A 19,579-nucleotide genomic window follows, 5' to 3' on the forward strand; every position below is an offset into this window, starting at 1 on the left:
GTGGGGGCAACCACGACGTTCGTATTTTGCTAATGCGACTTATTGTGTGACGTCGACAATATACGAATTCAGTATATGTGACACTTATGGATTTTAATCTCTAATAAATGCTCAAGTGCTTTCTCTAGGTAAGTATAATGCCTCTTGATCACATAGAGTATCGTGCAACGTTATTTAATTATTTATGCCACAGAAACATGCATTTTGTGAGAAGTAATTTCTTCTTTAACACACGCGATATAGTTGGTTGGTTCTGAGCACTATGGGACTTAACATCTTAGGTCATCAGTCCCCTAGAACTTAGAACTACTTAAACCTAACTAACCTAAGGACATCACACAACACCCAGCCATCACGAGGCAGAGAAAATCTCTGACCCCGCCGGGAATCGAACCCGGGAACCCGGGCGTGGGAAGCGAGAACGCTACCGCACGACCACGAGATGCGGGCACACGCGATATAGTGGTCGGTCTATTTGACAATTAATAAATAAAATAAATTAATAGGCTTTGTAATGATGTTTACTGTACATGCTGGTACGTACCTCTGACTAATCTATGAGTCTGTCTCTGTTGCTGAGACAGTTATTTGTGTATTGTAGCTGACCATACGATGCCTCTCGGGCCCCCTCTTGCATCTTTTAACCAATAGCTATTCATGTGCTTTGGGCAAAATTCATGGTATTGCTGGTCCTGTGTTGGTAGTTTCTAATCAGTCACAGTAATTTTATTTTACCAATTTCGGTTTTGAACCGGAAACTTATGTTTCACTTCTTTTTGAACCTAAACTGTCTTGCGTAATTCGTTTATTTATTGTTCCGTGGGACCACATTAAGGAGAAGTCTCCATGGTCATGGAACGAGTCAATACATGAAATTATAACACGATTGTAGAAACAAATAAAATGAAATATAAGAAACATATTCAGTTGTAGATTGTAGAAACAGATAAAATGAAATACAAGAAACATATTCAGGCGACAAGTCGTTAGTTTAAATAAAGAAAATCAAGAATGTAACACTGGAATTTGCTTAATTTTTTAGCTCTTCCAGGAGTTCCTCGACAGAATAGAAGGAGTGAGCCATGAGGAAACTCTTCAGTTTAGACTTAAAAGTGTTTGGGCTACTGCTAAGACTTTTGAGTTCTTGTGGTAGTGTATTGAAAATGGATGCAGCAGAATACTGCACTCCTTTCTGCACAAGAGTCAAGGAAGTGCATTCCACATGCAGATTTGATTTCTGCCTAGTATTAACTGAGTGAAAGCTGCTAACTCTTGGGAATAAGCTAATATTGCTAACAACAAACGACATTAAAGAAAGTATATACTGTGAGGGCAATGTCAAAATTCCCAGACTATTGAATAGGGGTCGACAAGAGGTTTTCGAACTTACACCACAAATAGCTCGAACAGCCCGTTTTTGAGCCAAAAATACCCTTTTTGAATCAGAAGAATTACCCCAAAAAATAATACCGTATGACATAAGCGCATGAAAATATGCGAAGTAGACTACTTTTCGTGTTGAAATGTCACTTGTTTCAGATACTGTTCTAATGATAAATAAAGCGGCATTTAGTTTTTGAACAAGATCCTGAACATGGGCTTTCCACAACAGCTTACTATCTATGCGAAAGCCTAGGAACTTGAACTGTTCCGTCTCGCTTATAATATGCCCATTCTGTCTGATTAAAATATCAGTTCTTGTTGAATTGTGAGTTAGAAACTGTAAAAACTGAGTTTTACTGTGATTTAACATCAAATTATTTTCTACAAGCCCCGAACTTATTTCATGAACTACATTATTTGATAATGTTTCAATATTACACACAAGATCCTTCACTACCAAGCTGGTGTCATCAGCAAACAGAAATATTTTTGAATCACCTGTAATACTTGAAGGCATATACTTGAAGGCCCCATTTAACAGTGCCCCATTGGGACTGAACATCACTACCACTCTCAATATTGCGGAGAATTACCTTCTGCTTTCTGATCTTAAAGTAAGAGGCGAACCAATTGTAAGCTACTCCCCTTACTCCATAATGGTCCGACTTCTCCAGTAATATTTTGTGGTCAACACAGTCAAAGGCCATCGTTAAATCAAAGAAAACACCTAACGTTCGCAACCTTTTATTTAATCCGTCCAAAACCTCACAGAGAAAAGAGACTATAGCATTTTCAGTTGTTAAGCCATTTCTAAAACCAAACTGTACATTTGACAGCAAATTATGTGAATTTAAATGCTCCAGTAACCTTGTATATACAACCCTCTCGATAACTTTAGCAAACACCGATGGCATAGAAATAGGTCTATAATTGTCAACATTATCCCTGTCTCCCTTTTTATAAAGTGGCTTCACTATCGAGTACTTTTATCGGTCAGGAAACTTGTAACCCTACGCTACTGCACACGATACTTATTAAAGCCTGTACTATGGTAAGTTGACGGGCTTCACCTTATAAGAAAGGATTTTGGTATATATGTTGACCGCGTGTACCTGAGTGGAGGCCAAAATCAGACTTCCACCCACTCAGTAACAACAATGATACGTCAAGCAAGTCTGAAGTGCAACTACACGTTAGGATAGACAAGAAACGACACAGCAGATGCTACCAAATTGTTAATAATACGGTCGCCAGCCTAATTAGGCATTAACTGAGTTTCTTCCCAGTACATGTTGATGTACGTTCATACGAAACAACACGTAATAGCACTGCATAATATGGTAAATTTTAGAACCAGGAAATCTACTGAACTAATAATTTCACTTTCTGTACTAATATGGACAAGCTAAAAATACACAACAATACACTATAATGTTTACTACGAACTTCGTACTGCCTATTGATCTGATTAAAATCGGGCATAGGTTACCCTAGAAATAGCACTTTCGAAACACACATACAATGTCAATTTTAAAAAAGGTAAAACACTGATAAATTTTGGTTTTATATTGACTTTAACTTTGCCGGTCAAATCAGTTCAGTACACTTCAGAATTCAAATGGATAGAAAAGAAAGAAGGGGGGGGGGGGGGGGGGACCCTGAAACTGTTATGATCACTGTACTGAAATTTTTGATTATGGAATCGTAAAGCACTCAAGATTTCCAATATATGAGTTACAACTCTTTTTGTCTTATTTCTTGCTCATGTAACTACCATTAATTTTGTCTCAAATTAATTAAACTTTATTACTGAACCAATTTCTACATTATCTTCCAACTTTGTCAGACCTATCTTATTTGCCTATATATTCATTAACAACAAAGTTCTTTAAACATCATTCTAACATAGATAGGTCTGCAGGTAATTATTATTAACATAAACTTTAAATCTTCATCTCGGGACACTCGGATTGCACAACATGTGGAAAGGATCCTGTCTAGGTTAGTGATGAGGATAATTAAATGATAGGACAGTTCTGGTAAAAGTTAAGTTGTTATTGAACAGTAAGGAACAAAAGTAACACTGGTCCACACGAATACAGTACTAAAAGATTCAACCTGTTCGTATCGATGCGGCGGTTGGCGGGCGGCGAGATGGCGAGGCGCAGAGCACACATACAATCACAGCTATGGCTCTTGATGTATCGGCACTTTACTTCTTCATAGCGTCGCAATATTTTTCCATTTAGTGCCTATGTAATTTTACCATGCTGTATAGTCGTCGGAAACGGCACATCCGAGGCTCAATGAAACTACGTCTTCCAGGAGAGCCTCCTCGATCCAGAACGTGTTACTTAGACCGATGCCCAACTCCGACTACTACTGCTGAGCCCGTTATGCCGTGCCGCGCCCGTGTGCATTTGCCGCGCTCGCCTGCCATCCACCTTTTACCGCTCCCCTACAGACAGGGTATTCACCAAAGGTTTTGCACTCCACATATCCTAATACATTGCCTACGTATGGACCAGGCGCACAATTACAACTTTGACATCTTACAATAGTTTGAACGTTTCTTACATTTCAATTCTGTTATAACATTGCTTGAAATTTGACATAAATATTAATATTCACATCGAAAATTGTTTACAGTTCCTTTAACATAATGGCATGAAACAAAAAAGAAATGAAATCAGAACATCGATTATACTAATTTATCAAAAAATAGAAGCAAAAATTATGATATGTACAATAGTATAACGTTGTTGTTGTTACAAACCGACCACTCCTAAAGGAAAAGTTACAGATATGGCTAAGTACTGGGCTAACATACGTGGAACAATACTTCAGTATTCTGCTAGATACCCCGTCATATCCATGAGAGTTCTTGGTCTTTAGTGATTTAATTATTAACTCAATCTCCCTTTTGTCAGTATCATGGAGGAGCATTTCAGGTAACAGTCTCGGAACACTTTTTTCTACGAGCGCTATATGATTCCCTGTTGGGACTAGGTTTCTATTTAGTTCACCTGCTATATTCAGAAAGTGATTATTAAATACTGTACATATATGCGACTCATCAGTAACACGGACATTCCCACTACACACTGATTCTATATCCTCGACCTGTCTCTGCAGACCAGCCACTTCCTTTACGACTGACCATATGGTTTTAATTTTATCCTGAGACTTAGCTATTCTATCTGCATACCACATACTTTTTGCCTTCCTAATAACTTTTTTAAGCACCTTACAATACTGTTTGTAATGGGCTGCTGCATTTAGATTGTGACTGTTTCTAACGTTTTCATATAATTGCCACTTTGTTCTACAAGATATTCTTATCCCTTTAGTCAGCCACCCAGGCTGCCTGTTTGTGCTAGTACCCTGTTTTGAACGTTCTAACGGAAAGCAACTTTCAAAGAGCACGAGAAAAGTCTTCAGGAAAGCATTATATTTATCGGCTACTGCATCAGCACTATAAACATCTTGCCACTCTTGTTCCTTGATAAGGTTTACAAAAGTCTCTACAGCAACTGGATCAGCTTTCCTAAAAAGTTGGTAACTATATTTAACATGTGTTGCAGCACAAAAATCTTTTAGAGTTAAAATTTGTGCATCATGATCTGAAAGGCCATTCACCTTTTTGCTAACAGAATGCCCTTCTAGTAATGAGGAATGAACAAAAATATTGTCTATGGTTGTTCTACTGTCCCCTTGCACTCTCGTTGGAAAGAATACGGTTTGCATAAGATAATATGAATTAAGGAGGTCTACCAGCATCCTTTTCCTTGCACAATCACTTATACAATTAATATTGAAGTCACCACATATAACTAACTTTTTGTATTTCTTATAAAGTGAACCAAGAACCTCCTCTAGCTTTACCAAAAATGTTGTGAAATCGGAGTCTGGGGATCTATAAATAACAACAGTAAGACGTTTAGCTCCACTGAGTTTAACCACACCTGCACAACATTCAAAGACCTTTTCAGTGCAGTACTTTGAAACATCAATTGACTCAAATGGGATACCGTTTCTCACATACATGGCTACTCCCCCACACCGCAAAGAGCTCCTAGAAAAGCTGCCAGCCAACCTGTATCCTGGTAAAGGAAGCCTCTGAATTATCTCCTTATTTAAGAAGTGTTCAGATATACCAATAATTTCAGAGCCAACATCTATAAGCAGTTCACTAACTTTATCTCTAATACCTTGTATATTTTGATGAAATATACTAATTCCCTCACTAATCGGAAATCTAAGCTTTGTCGAAAGTGTTTTCTTTGTTAGAGAGACTTCCCTTAAGCAGGAATACCTATCAGCTGACTTCAATCTAAAAAAGGTACAGCTCTAACACCCACAACTACCGGAATTTTCCCATGAGTGATCCCGCCACCCCCACCTATGCTGTCACCTATATGCTTTGCCAACCACTCCTTTCCATACCTGTTGAGGTGCAGGCCATGTCTAGTGAAACCTGTCCTGCTGATAGACTCCACCGACACTACTGAAATGAGACTCATGCCTTCTGTCATCAGCGCACCCCCAAGTCTCATGTTATTACGCCTGACGGCTGTATTAAGATGAGGCCGATCGTGACGCTGAAACAGTTCCGCGAAATGCACATTCGTGTTGCCAGTCTGAGTGGCTATCTTTTCCAGGTCACCATCTATGTCATACTCCCTATCCCTATCAATACTATTACCAGCCCCACCCACAATCACTACCTGATCCTCTTTAGTAAAATCCCTACATAGCCCCCCCTATGTTAACAGTCACCTGAGCCAATCCTGCATTAGGCTTCACAATGCTGGTGACCTGGTACTCACTCCCCCAAACTTCCTGCAACTGCTGGCCTACACCTCTTCCATGAGAACTACCTAACAGCAGAACCTTCTTCTTTCTCTTAGACTTTGCAACAGTCCTAGCCACCGTAACTGCTGAGGTCTGCTGCATACTTCCTACATCTACAGCTACTAGAGATTCCTCTCCACTAGACTCTGACAGTTGGTCATATCTATTACAAACACCAATAGTAAAACTATCTGAAAATCTCCTTCTCCTAGCAGATCTCTTGCCAACAGCCAGCTCCCATTCCCCAACCCCTTTCTCCCTCCTCATCCTATCTAGCTCCTCCTGTGCGTTTTTCAACTGCACCTGAAGGGCACAGATCTTACGCTCCTGCTCCTCTATCAACTTACTCTTGGTACATAACCTGCAGTTCCATGAGAGGATCTCACCAGAATGCCCACTGGCTTCCCCACTGCATTCCCCCCAGTGAAAATACTTCGAACAAGTCTCACACCGCAATCCATTACTCACGAACCTACGGCAAAGCCCATACTCCTCACTCATGGTAAAATTTTACAGTTATTGAAACAAGAAAACAACTTTATCGAAGTTCCGCTACTATAATAAGAAGATGTTAAAAACTGACTACAATAATCACAAACGTGCTCTACAAGGGAAGTAACTACTATTATTGACAGTATTAATCAACAACAAATGAGAATATAACAAAACACTAACACAGAAAGAAAATCAAACGTCTAATGACACAGTAACGAAACTGAAAGCAGTTCGCAAAAATTTCTTCTGAAGTTATTTCACCGGAAAACACCAAGAACACCGGTTGAAGCCTACTAAAGTTCCTAAATAAACTACTACACACAAACAATTAATTAGTACTTAGCTTTCGATGCGCCGCTACAGCTGCAACTGGTCAGCGCGGAATGTAAACACGGGTAACAGGTTAAGTTGCTCGATACGAAACACTCACAAATATCAGGTCACAACACAAGAAAGGCAGAGGTGAATGAAGAAACCACTAATAAGTCACTTATATAGTAAATAGTATCACAAAAACCGTTAAAATATATATCTGAAACCTAAAAATAGATGAAAACTTCGAGAGCGATCTCACACGCAGTCACGCGCATATGACGTCACACCAAAGATCCATTTGTATATTAATCAAAATGTTAGGTTTCTAAATGTTTTTGCCAATTGCTAAATGAGGCTAGTATTATTGCTGGATGTTGTTGTGAAAGACTGACGTACTGTAGTCCCAGTCTGATTACGGGATTACAGCGATCCTTCAGTTCCCTCTGCGTATTAGTTGACCGAACAGTCCAAAGGTGTACTGCGGGTTCATAGTGTTGAACGAGCACGATATTTCGGCTATCAGGCATGTCGCCATCGTCAGGTGGGCTCCCAAACAGACCTCCAGGGGCACACGGCCGACTTACACCGCTATCCTCGTTGGGCCTCGCCGTAACTACGTGTGGGCCGAAGAGGTGATTTTGTCGGCGTCTGTTGCCGGCGTCGTTCGATGAGCGCCTTGACTGAGGCACCTCGTCTGCCCTGGCCGCGAGCTCAATATGTTGGAAGAGCGTCTTCTTAATGAGACCCATTGCAGGTTGCCAAGCCTTACTCAGACTAGAATCTCAGTGTCAGTTGATGAAACTGTTCTTGGTGCGTATTTCGATAACCGCTCTAACGAAGCTCTCTCATTACTCAAACGTCTGTGCTAAAATCCTGGTGCGTTCATATTCCAGAGCACGAGTCTCGGATGAAAAGTGCTCTGAAACCACTGACTTGTTAATATAGGTTAGCCAAGTGTGCCGCTAATATACTCGGCAACGATCTTCGATACTTCTCACTGTCTGTTCAGTATGTGTCTTACCACATTGGCGTGGATTTGGTATACACCGACCTCGCGTACACCGGCGCCATCTCTGAGGATCCCCAATATTGCTCGGGTGTTGCTGGACGGGTAAATGATAGTTCTTGCTCGGTGCTTTGCCAGTATGCGCACGATTTTTCCAGACAGGATGCTGGTGTACGGTGGCTGCCGCTTTCTTCTCAATATCGTCCGTCTTCACAGGCTGTACTGTAATGCTAACGCGCGAAGGCCCCTACTCTGCCATTTAGAGTAGATTTTTTCCCGGAACACTGTTCTGAGATGTTCATTTACCGGTGGAGACACTCACTATCTGAGTTGATGGTGTGGGGTGGTGGTGTTTCTCTGTGTGTATGTACAGATCAGTGTGATGTTTCTTCTGGTATACATTTTGCCCAGGATGTCTTCTCTTCTCTTCTCTTCTCTTCTCTTTCTCTTCTCTTCTCTTTCTCTTGGCCATGAGTTCAGAAATGGCAATCTTCCCCCTGCCTCGGTCTCCACAGTGAATCTGACATTCGGATGCATGGTGTTTAGATATTTCAGATGTGAAAGGAAATGAAGAAAAGTAACGTTGCATGGCATTGTCGGTAGGGAAATCAAGTAAGTTTCAACCGCCTGATTGGAAAGGTTTTTTATATCCTTGGAACTCAGTGGTGCCTTTCCTTTTGCGCTGTGTAAGTGTTGTCTGTTTTATGGTATTTTATAACTGTAGGTGAGTGTAATAGGTGTATGTAATGTCGTTGCATTTTTGTGTTGGATGATGATGAGAAGGGGGTGAGAGTGAAACATGGTGCCAGCATACAGCCTACTCTTGTCACATAACACAAAGGGTTCCACCGAACTTATCGTCGCCGTCCAATGGACGGATTATCATCAACAGTGTCACATGCCTCACTTCATGTTTGGAATACCCCAAGCAACTGTGTGGAAAGTTCTGAGACGGCGTTTGCTGTACAGGCCGTACCGATTACAGCCTGTGCAGGCTCTCAACCACAATGACAAAGAGAAGCGTCTCGCATTTTATGGTTATGTGCTAGCAAAGACTGAGGATGACGCATTTATACAGCGTGTAATTTTTAACGTTGAAGGGACGTTCCACACTAGTGGAAAAGTCCACAGACACAATGTTCGCGTATGGGGTTTGGAAAATCCACATTCACCATTGCAACATGAAAGAGACTCACCGAAGATCAACGGGTTCTGTTCCGTATCCCGTAAAAAGGTTTATGGACCATTTTTCTTTGCGAAAAGATCTGTAACGGGAATTACATACCTGGACATGGTCTCTCAAGTTACGGAATATTCCCAGGACCTCATTTTCCAACAGGGTGGAGCTCCGCCCCATTGGCACAGTGATGCACTCGGCTGTTTGAATGACTGCCTTCCTCCCCGCTGGATCGGACACAGGGGACTTGATGACCTGGCTCTGTACTTCTGGCCACCGAGATCTGCTGATCTCACACCCTGGAACTATTTCTTAGGGGGTTATGTGTAGGAAGATGTTTATGTCCCGCCTCTACCAACCACTCTGAACGATCTACGGAAGCGGATCACTCCCATACACTCAATAACAACAGATACGCTTTGGCGTACGCGGGACGAGTTTGGCTACTGCATCTATGATTGTTGTGGAGCCAACGGTGGACAAATTGAACATTTACAACATTTATCACACTTCTAATCATTAAATAATTATTAAAAACTAATTACAAATTATTAAAGTTATTAAATTTATATCAAACGTTATGAAAAAGACACTTTGAAACTTCCTCTTTCCACTGTTATAAAGCTTGTTCAGTTTGTATTTGTACTTGAATAAATACAAAATTTTGAAAATGGATCCATCATTTTCAGCCTGAAGGTGTCGAGGCGTTTCACAAAATCCACAAAATTGCAGATGTGATGGCGTTATTTACATAACGGTTTAGTTTGTCTTCCAAGTATTGTTCTGACAGAAATATAAGACCACTGATGTTGCTGACACTGGTGCGTAATGACACACTCTTTTGTGGACCTTAGGTAGTCCATGAAGTCTTTTCAGTTGGTTGGTTGCTTGGTTTGGGGAAGGAGACCAGACAGCGTGGTTATCGGTCTCATCGGATTAGGGAAGGATGGGGAAGGAAGTCGGCCGTGCCCTTTCAGAGGAACCATCCCGGCATTTGCCTGGAGCGATTTAGGGAAATCACGGAAAACCTAAATCAGGATGGACGGACGCGGGATTGAACGGTCGTCCTCCCGAATAGTCTTTGCAGTACAGGCCTTTGTGGTCCCAATTATTTGATTTAAAAAGAGGTTGTCAAAAACTGTTAACTGCGTTGGTCTTCTTGTTCTCCATCTTCTTATTGGAGTCAGCCTTGTCCTTTCTGTAAGGGTAGTTATCTAGTAGGTCGTCTGCCTTCTCAGTGTACTCCTTCTGGGTGAAGACAACAGCAGCGCTGACTTTGTCAGCAGGTAAGATAGCAATGCCAGAACATCGTCTTAGGTCCCTAGTGGCTGCCGTCTCGCTGCTGGTCCTATTTGAGTTCTTTGGTTCAAATTTGAGGACGTACTTCTTCAGTTTTTTCAGGTGGTTGTCGCGATGCGACAGGTTAAACTCCGCTGACAATACCCACGACCGGTGAAAACTTACGCAGGGGGGAGGGGGGTGTGCGACAATCTTAAATCCCCTCTACAGAACTGAAACCGAATCGCCATTCATCTCGTGTCATTCAGTTTGATAAGAGTCTTGCAGCGGGCCCCTAGCGATGGTTTTTTAATCGAATGACACACATTTTTATTTTCGACGTACAATGGTTTTCCTATTTGTGGAACCGGCAGACGGGGTGCCTACAGCTATGCTATTGCAGCAGAAGTGTCCTCCACGGATGTCACCGTTTACAGACGCCGACGCAGTCGCCTCTGTGGCCGCCAGCGGGCTCCTTCAGTTGCGGATCGCGGGGAAGTCGCACATACAAGTACAGTGATTGGGATGACTTAACTTCGAATGTAACTTTCGCATGCTGTTGCACTGCCAAGTAAAACAACTCTGTGAAACTTTAGACATACACTGGAAGAACTGAAACTTTCCTGGCAGATTAAAACTGTGTGCTGGACTGAAACTCGAACTCGGGACCTTTGCCTTTCGCTATGTCTCCGCAGCATCCTTTCTTTCAGGAGTGCTAGTTCTGCATGGTTCGCAGGAGAGCTTCTGTAAGGTCTGGAAAGTAGGAGACGACGTACTGGCGGAAGTAAAGCTGTGAGGACGGGGCATGAGTCGTGCTTGGATAGCTCAGATAGTAGAGCACTTGCCCGCGAAAGGCAAAGCTCCCGAGTTCGAGTCTCGGTTCAGCACACAGTTTTAATCTGCCAGGAAAGTTTCATATCAGCGCACACTCCGCTGCAGAGTGAAATTCTCATACTGGAAGAACAGCTAATTGAAAGAAATACGCAATCGAACAAACAGAAATGATACAATTATTCAAAGACAATAATTACTCTGAAGCCACCGTGATTTATGTCGGTCCCATGGATGTTACAAAAGGTGGGACGTGGTTCGCAATAGGGAGTGTCTTCACAACGAATGACAAAGCACGCTCTGTAAAGTGTTCCAACTCTGGCCGCAAGGTTCGTAAGAGGTTCTTGTGGTAGGGCATGCTACAGTACGTCTCCTCAACGAATCCTACACGCGTTCGATGTGATTTAAGTCTGTGGAACGGGAAGGCCAGTTCAGTAGCTGAATATCCTCTCGTTCCAAGAGCTCCCCCCACCTGGGTCGTTCGATGCGGTCGCGCACTGTCATCCGAGGATATGAAGTGAGGGCCGAAGCCACCCTGAAAGGACGCACATGGGGAAGGAGTACAATGTCACAGTAGTGTTGAAAGATCTCTAAGTGAATAAGCCCACGCAAAATTATCTCAGTACCATAACCCCCAGACTACCGAACATCGTGTGCGTCAGTGTTCCTGTATGAACGGCATGTTACCACCTGACCAAAATAGGGTACGTAAAGTACCCATTAACAATGCCGAATATTTCGTTTTGGTGGTGTAGGCGGTATGGTGTGGTGAGGCATAATTTTGATCGGCGTACTTGCTTCCGATCTTGGAACACGGTACACTCATCGCTCAAGATTATCGTGACGCTCAACTCCTTTCCCACGTGCCTCTTTTCAGGGGAGCATTCACCTCCCATTCATTATTATGGATGACAATGCGCGGCCACGTCGATCAGCGCAAATGGAGGAGCTCCAGGAAGGAGAGGATATTCTGCGAATGCTCTTGCTTGCCCGTTCCGCCGACTTACAGCACGTGCAGGATGCGTCTGTTTTTTAATTTACACGTGTGGTTCCATAGGACGAAACCCAGGAACAATCTGCACAGTCATGGAATGAGGGACTGTTTGAAATTAACGAAGATAAAATGAAATGTAGACGAATCCTGTGCAGATGAGGAGTTGCGAGTATACAGGGTGAAAAGTATTTAAACCGACAAACTCTGGGATGTTGTAGGGGACATCAAAACAAATATTTTTCCCTGATGTCATTTTTTTCTATTAGGAATATTTAAACCGGTAGAGGATGGAAATGTAGGATACATTTCGCACTGTTCCAGGTACCACCCGAAAACTGTGCTCTGGGTGCATAATCAACTGGTTCCAGGTTGTGAACACGCTGTAAGTGAAATGGACGTAAAAACTGCTCTCGAAGAACTGTTATTACATTCGTCTGATTCGTCCCCATGTTACGTGCAATTGCACGAGTGCTGGTTGAAGGATCCCGCTCCACATGCTGCAAGACAGCTTCCTCAAATTGCAACGTTCTTACCGTGCGACGGCGTCCCTGTCCAGGTAACCTGCTAAATGACCCGGTCTCACGCAGATGTTGTTAGACAGCAGCAAAGATCGTATGATGCGGGATCCGGCGATTAGGATATTGTTGTTGATAAACCCTCTGTGCAGCTCGTCCGTTGTGGTGCGCTACGTAGTATGCACCAACCATGTCAGTGTACTCATTCCGCGTGTGTCGCTCCATTAGTAAAAACAGACAATGCAGTACTACACTGGTGGACAGCAGCTGCCTACAACTGAAGAGCGTAATACGCCCTCTAACAACTGAAGAGCGTAATATGACCTCCACCGGTTGAAATAATCCTCATAAAAAAATGACATTAGGGAAAAATATTTGTTTTGGAGTCACCTACAACCTCCCAGAGTTTCTCGGTTTAAATACTTCTCACCCTGTATTTTATCATAATCAACGATTATGGTAATCTAATTTATTCCATAAACACCCGACAGTGCAGAAGGAGCGAGCCATAAGGAAATTTGTCAGATTGGATTTGAATGTGCGACGATTGCTGCTAATATTTTTTAATTCTTGTGGTACTTTATTGAAAGTGGGTGCTGCAGATTACTATAAGTCTTTATGCACAAGAAATAAGGAGGTGCGAGCTAAATGCATATTAGTTTCCGCCTTGGATTAAGTGAGTGAGCCCGCATCTCGTGGTCGTGCGGTAGCGTTCTCGCTTCCCACGCCCGGGTTCCCGGGTTCGATTCCCGGCGGGGTCAGGGATTTTCTCTGCCTCGTGATGGCTGGGTGTTGTGTGCTGTCCTTACGTTAGTTAGGTTTAAGTAGTTCTAAGGTCTAGGGGACTAATAACCACAGCAGTTGAGTCCCATAGTGCTCAGAGCCATTTGAACCATTTTTTGATTAAGTGAGTGAAAGCGTCCAGTTCTTGTGAATAAGCTCATATTGTTAATCACAAACGACATTAAAGAAAATAAATATTGAGAGCCCGTACTCAGAATTCCAAGACTCTTGAACAGCGATCGATTGGAGGTTCGCGAACTTATACTACACATTGCTCGAACTGCCCGTTTCTGAGCCTAAATGACTCCTTTTGTATTGTTAGAGTTACCTCAGAATACAATACCATATGTCGTATGTGAATGAAAATAAGCAAAGTAAACTAGCTTTCTTATGGGACCATTAATTATTTCTAATACTGTTCTTATTGATAAATATAAGAACAATAGGTTTTTGATCAAGATTCTAACATGAGCTTGCCATGACAGTTACTATCTATTTTAATACATGGATATAAGAATTGTCCAGAGTCACTAATCACAAGGCCAATTTGTGTAATCAAAACATCAGTTTTAGTTTAACTGTGGGTTACACACTCTGAAAACTGAATTTTACTGCCACTTAAAAGAACAGCACATCCACATGAACCAACAACTAACAGCAGTTGTCAACCACCATGTTTGAGGAATGGAACGCCCACCACAAGGGCTCCTTACTGACCTTTTGGCCTGCGTTGGAGCACGTTGTAGAGCATATTTTGGCATCCGTGGTAACCACACACCCAATTGATAATCATGTCCCACTTTTTGTAATAACCAACGGATCATCACATATCACGGAGGCTTCAGTGTAACTAGTGTCGTTCAATGAAAATGTCATTTGTATTCGTCCCACTTCATATTTCTTTCAGTTAGCTTGTGTACTATACTGTAGCAGTTTTATCTATGTATGATTCCAGTTTCACCAACTTATGTTACTTGGCAAGAAAGGAAGGAATATTGGGTTTAACGTCCCGTCGACATCGAGGTCATTATAGGCAGAGCTCAAGTTCGTATTGTGTCAAGGATGGGGAAGGAAATCGGCTGTGACCTTTTAAAGGAACCACTCTGATATTTGCCTGGAGCGATTTAGGGAAATCACGGAATATCTAAATCCGGATGGCCGGATACAGATTTGAACAGTCAACCTTCCGGAGGCACGTCCAGTTTGCATACCACTGCAACACCTAGCTCGGTGTCTTACTTGGTAGTGACACATCATTCGACAGTTACTTTAATCCTTAAGTCTTGAACACGAGTGTAAGTTGCACGTGCGGCCCCAGGTGGTCAGTTCTCGAGCGTACTTGACAATGGCATGTCTAATCGCCGAAATAATGTAACCGCTGGACACTATCTATTTTTTTTGGTCATCAGTCTACTGACTGGCCCGCATCTCGTGGTCGTGCGGTAGCGTTCTCGCTTCCCACGCCCGGGTTCCCGGGTTCGATTCCCGGCGGGGCCAGGGATTTTCTCTGCCTCGTGATGGCTGGGTGTTGTGTGCTGTCCTTAGGTTAGTTAGGTTTAAGTAGTTCTAAGTTCTAGGGGACTTATGACCACAGCAGTTGAGTCCCATAGTGCTCAGAGCCATTCTACTGACTGGTTTGATGCGGCCCGCCACGAATTCCTTTCCTGTGCTAACCTCTTCATCTCAGAGTAGCACTTGCAACCTACGTCCTCAATTATTTGTTTCACGTATTCCAATCTCTGTCTTCCTCTACAGTTTTTGCTCTCTACAGCTCCCTCTAGTACCATGGAAGTCATTCCCTCATGTCTTAGCAGATGTCCTATCATCCTGTCCCTTCTCCTTATCAGTGTTTTCCACATATTCCTTTCCTCTCCGATTCTGCGTAGAACCTCCTCGTTCCTTACCTTATCAGTCCACCTAATTTTCAACATTCGTCTATAGCACCACATCTCAAATGCTTCGATTCTCTTCTGTTCCGGTTTTCCCACAGTCCATGTTTCAGTACCATACAACGCTGTACTCCAGACGTACATCCTCAGAAATTTCTTCCTCAAATTAAGGCCGGTATTTGATATTAGTAGACTTCACTTGGCCAGAAATGCCTTTTTTGCCATAGCGAGTCTGCTTTTGATGTCCTCTTTGCTCCGTCCGTCATTGGTTATTTTACTGCCTAGGTAGCAGAATTCCTTAACTTCATTGACTTCGTGACCATCAATCCTGATGTTAAGTTTCTCGCTGTTCTCATTTCTACTACTTCTCATTACCTTCGTCTTTCTCCGATTTACTCTCAAACCATACTGTGTACTCATTAGACTGTTCATTCCGTTCAGCAGGTCATTTAATTCTCCTTCACTTTCACTCAGGATAGCAATGTAATCAGCGAATCGTATCATTGATATCCTTTCACCTTGTATTTTAATTCCACTCCCGAACCTTTCTTTTATTTCCATCATTGCTTCCTCGATGTACAGATTGAAGAGTAGGGGCGAAAGGCTACAGCCTTGTCTTACACCCTTCTTAATACGAGCACTTCGTTCTTGATCGTCCACTCTTATTATTCCCTCTTGGTTGTTGTACATATTGTATATGACCCGTCTCTCCCTATAGCTTACCCCTACTTTTTTCAGAATCTCGAACAGCTTGCACCATTTTATATTGTCGAACGCTTTTTCCAGGTCGACAAATCCTATGAAAGTGTCTTGATTTTTCTTTAGCCTTGCTTCCATTATTAACCGTAACGTCAGAATTGCCTCTCTCGTCCCTTTACTTTTCCTAAAGCCAAACTGATCGTCACCTAGCGCATTCTCAATTTTCCATTCTTCTGTATATTATTCTTGTGAGCAGCTTCGATGCATGAGCTGTTAAGCTGATTGTGCGATAATTCTCGCACTTGTCAGCTCTTGCCGTCTTCGGAATTGTGTGGATGATGCTTTTCCGAAAGTCAGATAGTATATCGCCATACTCATATATTCTACACACCAACGTGAATAGTCGTTTTGTTGCCACTTCCCCCAATGATTTTAGAAATTCTGATGGAATGTCATGTATCCCTTCTGCCTTATTTGACCGTAAGTCCTCCAAATCTCTTTTAAATTCCGATTCTAATACTGGTTCCCCTATCTCTTCTAAATCGACTTCTGTTTCTTCTTCTATCACATCAGACAAATCTTCACCCTCATAGAGGCTTTCAATGTATTCTTTCCACCTATCTGCTCTCTCCTCTGCATTTAACAGTGGAATTCCCGTTGCACTATTAGTGTTACCACCGTTGCTTTTAATGTCACCAAAGGTTGTTTTGACTTTCCTGTATGCTGAGTCTGTCCTTCCGACAATCATATCTTTTTCGATGTCTTCACATTTTTCCTGCAGCCATTTCGTCTTAGCTTCCCTGCGCTTCCTATTTGTTTCATTCCTCAGCGACTTGTATTTCCGTATTCCTGATTTTCCCAGAACATGTTTGTACATCCTCCTTTCATCAATCAACTGAAGTATTTCTTCTGTTACCCATGGTTTCTTCGCAGCTACCTTCTTTGTACCTATGTTTTCCATCCCAACTTCTGTGATGGCCCTTTTTAGAGATGTCCATTCCTCTTCAACTGTACTGCCTACTGCGCTATTCCTTATTGCTGTATCTATAGCGTTAGAGAACTTCAAACGTATCTCGTCATTCCTTAGTGCTTCCGTATCCCACTTCTTTGCGTATTGATTCTTCCTGACTAATGTCTTGAACTTCAGCCTACTCTTCATCACTACTATATTGTGATCTGAGTCTATATCTGCTCCTGGGTACGCCTTACAATCCAGTATCTGATTTCGGAATCTCTGTCTGACCATGATGTAATCTAATTGAAATCTTCCCGTATCTCCCGGCCTTTTCAAAGTATACCTCCTCCTCTTGTGATTCTTGAACAGGGTATTCGCTATTACTAGCTGAAACTTGTTACAGAACACAATTAGTCTTTCTCCTCTTTCATTCCTTGTCCCAAGCCCATATTCTCCTGTAACCTTTTCTTCTACTCCTTCCCCGAAAACTGCATTCCAGTCGCCCATGACTATTAGATTTTCATCCCCCTTTACATACTGCATTACCCTTCCAATATCCTCATACATTTTCTCTATCTGTTCATCATCAGCTTGCGACGTCGGCATGTATACCTGAACTATCGTTGTCGGTGTATATCTGCTGTCGATTCTGATTAGAACAACCCGGTCACTGAACTGTTCACAGAAACACATCCTCTGCCCTACCTTCCTATTCATAACGAATCCTACACCTGTTATACCATTTTCTGCTGCTGTTGATATTACCCGATACTCATCTGACCAGAAATCCTTGTCTTCCTTCCACTTCACTTCACTGACCCCTACTATATCTAGATTTAGCCTTTGCATTTCCCTTTTCAGATTTTCTAGTTTCCCTACCACGTTCAAGCTTCTGACATTCCACGCCCCGACTCGTAGAACGCTATCCTTTCGTTGATTATTCAATCTTTTTCTCATGGTAACCTCCCCCTTGGCAGTCCCCTCCCGGAGATCCGAATGGGGGACTATTCCGGAATCTTTTGCCGATGGAGAGATCATCATGACACTTCTTCTAATACAGGCCACATGTCCTGTGGATACACGTTACGTTGGTTTCCATTGCCTTCTGCATCCTCATGTCGTTGATCATTGCTGATTCTTCCGCCTTTAGGGGCAATTTCCCATCCCTAGGACAAGAGAGTGCCCTGAACCTCTATCCGCTCCTCCGACCTCTTTGACAAGGCCGTTGGCAGAATGAGGCTGACTTCTTATGCCGGAAGTCTTCGGGCGCCAATGGTGATTATTTATCAAAATTTCGGCAGTCGCGGGGATCGAACCCGGGACCGAATACGTTTTGATTATGAATCGAAGACGTTACCCCTTTTTTTTTTTTTTTTTTTTTTTTTTTTTTTTTTTTTTTTAGTGCTCTACCATCTTTTTTTTTTTTTTTTTTTTTTTTTTTTTTTTTTTTTTTTTTTTTTTTTTTTGCGGCCACAACGCAATGTCCTAACCACTTTTTTTTGTTTTTTTTTATTTTCATTTTTTTTATTTTTTTTGTTTGTTTTTCTTTTTTGTTTTTTTCTTGTTTTTTGTTTTTTTTTCGTTTTTTTGTTTTTTTAGTCAGACTCATAACTTTAGACCGAAATATGGTCTTTTTTTTTTTTTATTAGACGCTACCCCCTTTTGGACCACTTTTTTCCCTTAAAAAGCCCATTAGGAAAATGGAACTAAAATAATAAATAAATAAAAAAATAAGAAAATAAAAAAGAAACCTAAGTGCCACCGCCACTTGTCATCCTATAACAAAAAAAATCTGATCCACTTCAGGCGTTGGCTCCTGAGTAAGCCCACCCCAGAGAGCTGCCTGTAGACCAGGGGAAGTATGGGAATCAAGGTTAGGGCTATTCGTTGCCACTTTTTCTTATTTTTTTATATGATTACATTTAGGGAGCGTGTACAAATGAGAATTCTAGTAACTAAGTGTTACAAGTAAGTGTTACAACAACAAAGGTGGCATAAAAGAGTAATCAAAAAAAAATAAAAATATAAACCACTGATGTAATTCTAACTAAAAGGTTCTTCAATAATGTAACTGGTTCCACTTGGAGCCTTGCCATCGTTATCTGAAATCTCCAATAGCGCCTTTGAAGGGCATCTGCAACGGAGGCACTCTGCTTCGCTAGTGCCTCAAGGAAAACAGTAGCCTTGCAGCAGCTTGTCTCTTCCTTTGGTCATGGCTGACAAGGCAGAACGTTGAGCCGTTAGTGTGATGCGGCACAGCACATTAACCACAGCCTGGCACTCCCCAGCTGAGTGGGGGGTTAACGAAAACGCTGCGTAAATAATTTGCGAAGAGCGTACGGTATTTCGGTGTGCGTTCGAGGGCATTGTGAGCATTTTGTAGGAACCACCAGTAATCAATCTGC

This window comes from Schistocerca americana, chromosome X (genome assembly GCF_021461395.2).
Source record: "Schistocerca americana isolate TAMUIC-IGC-003095 chromosome X, iqSchAmer2.1, whole genome shotgun sequence".
Taxonomy (NCBI): Eukaryota; Metazoa; Arthropoda; class Insecta; order Orthoptera; family Acrididae; genus Schistocerca; species Schistocerca americana.